Source organism: Zerene cesonia, chromosome 22 (assembly GCF_012273895.1).
Source record: "Zerene cesonia ecotype Mississippi chromosome 22, Zerene_cesonia_1.1, whole genome shotgun sequence".
In the NCBI taxonomy this organism is placed as follows: domain Eukaryota; kingdom Metazoa; phylum Arthropoda; class Insecta; order Lepidoptera; family Pieridae; genus Zerene; species Zerene cesonia.
Window position 1 is genome coordinate 3,846,485 of NC_052123.1, and position 2,360 is coordinate 3,848,844.

Consider the following 2,360-nt stretch of genomic DNA (forward strand, 5'->3'; position numbering starts at 1 on the left):
CGGGTGGCCGAGAGGCTAGGCGTTGCTACGGTTAGGCAAGAAACTCAGGTTCGAATCCTGCCTCGTGATCAAATTTTTCTATTCTTTCAAAATTTCTCATTTATAGCGAATGAATGTAGGGCGTTCTCGATGATTATGGTCTTGAATTTTGATGTCGATAGTTAAGGAATCAATCATATATTCGAGCTGGTGCTTGCGAAGATAAGAATTCATAATGACTTACAATTTTACAAGTGTTATGAGGCTTATTATTACTCAATTTTCAGATAAAGTACGTGTAAGTACTTAATAATAATTGCTATATGATGACTCAGTCACATACATACAGTGCCCGCCACATGAATAGCCTCATCGTCAAAATTAATATTTCACATAGTAATATAAAAAGGAGATATACATCAAGCATCGTATATTAAATAAAACAGGAAGCCTTGCAATAGCAAATAAAATTTTTATTATTTTCTAATCAGAGTTTTAAGAAACAACGTCAAACAAATTACTTCCTTGCCCTGCCCCTTCCACTTGAATAGCCTCACATGCATAAAGATATTGTTTAATTATTAAAACTCGTTAGTTTAGTATTTGGTATATTTTCCGTTAGACCTTATTAGTTCGTAAATACGATTAGGTAGCGATTTATATAAAGAATGTATGTAATTAATGTCCACAGAATTCCAAGCAGTGTAAATAGTTTGTATCAGTTCTTCTTTATTACCATACTGTTTTCCGTCGTTATAAACTTGCCGAGACATCCAACTCCAGGCATTTTCTATGATTTTGAGATCAGGGGACAAGGATGGCCAATCTAGAACTTCGGTCTGGTTTCCTTCAAACCACTTCGTAACTATGGCTGACGTGTGTGTCGCACTATCATGCTCAAAATTTTTTTTTTCTACCCATTACTTTTTTGATCTTGCTTTTTGTTTGTTTTAATAAATTTAAATACTTTTCAGCATTTTGTCTTCCGTCTAATACAATTAAATCAACAGTACCATAATAAGAAATTGCCCCCCCAAACCATCACCGAGCCGACAGTTGAGTGATGACGTGATAGTACTCTTGGTTCTTTCTTTAGGTCGTGAAAATAATATTTAAATCCACTGGTCCATCTAAATTAAACTTTTTCTCGTCACTAAAAATCACATTTTTATTATTATTATTCCACTCAGTTTTCCAGCACATGTACTTTTTAGCAAATGACAGTCGAGCCGCCACATGATGTTTTTTCAAAGGAGGTTTGCTCATAATTGTTTTTCGTTTGAGGTAAGGTGAGGTTCTAATAATCCGTAGAACTGTAGAAAGAGATGCCCTAGTATTTACTTTACTAGATATTTGCCTGGCGGTCTGACTGGAATTTGAAGCAGAGCGTAAAATAAGACGACGTTCACGATCCTTAGTTGCAAATTTGGCCATAGTTTTCCTATTTTTCTGCATAATTATTAATTGCCTTCGGGCTGCGACCAATTTTTTTAGCTATCTCACGATGAGATAAATTTTAAGTTAAATAAAAATTCACTTTTTCAATTTCTAAACTCGTAAGTTTTTAACCACGTCCCATAGTTACAATAACTCTTTTTTTTATCACGTAACTGTAGGTACACAATAGAATATTGTCTATATAGAATATTGTCTGTATAGAATATTGTCTGTATTCTCCAATCTTAATAAAATATATTTAAAAGCGAAACTTAAATGAACGGGTTGAACGATTATATCGAACTGAGGCTATTCATGTGGACGGCACGCATTAGTTCTTTTGTTTCCAACGTTCCGCGCTTAGACAAATTCCTACTTGTTTATGTGTCGTTCGATAAACGCCACGACGTACAATTTAAATTTGATATTTATTAATAAAAATTATCACGTGTAATTATAATACTCATAAAAAATAGGGTGAGGCTATTCAAGTGGCGGGCACTGTATATATATATATATGTATATCAAATATTAGTAACAATGTATTTTCATATTTTTAAAGGATGCAAGGATAAAACGAAGAAAGTAATCGAGGCAGATGCACTCCGGAATTCTCCCGACGAGCTGTCGGGCGGCGAGGGAAACAAAAGGTTGGAAGTTTTCAAAGATAAAATGACTACTTTCATTGAGGCAGCTGAAGAAAAGTTAAAGACTGAAGATGAAAACTTGACGGAATGTCGAAACAAGTTTATAGCAACAGTGAGATTCTATCAATACACGCCTAAATGTGGTAAAGTTGAAGAGTGTGAACCGAAAGAATTCTTCTCACTGTGGACATCATTTTGCAGTGATTTTAAGGATATCTACAAAAAGGAGGAACAGTTGGCAATTAAAGAAAAGTATGTATCTTACTTATATAATAAGATATTATGACGCATCAGACA

General features: G+C 34.2%; 1 protein-coding gene across 1 annotated transcript in view; it reads left to right on the forward strand.

Moving 5' to 3' along the window:
• LOC119836112 (neutral alpha-glucosidase AB) overlaps positions 1–2,360 on the forward strand; it is a 21,415-nt gene that overhangs the window by 2,650 nt on the left and 16,405 nt on the right. The window lies entirely within an intron of this gene.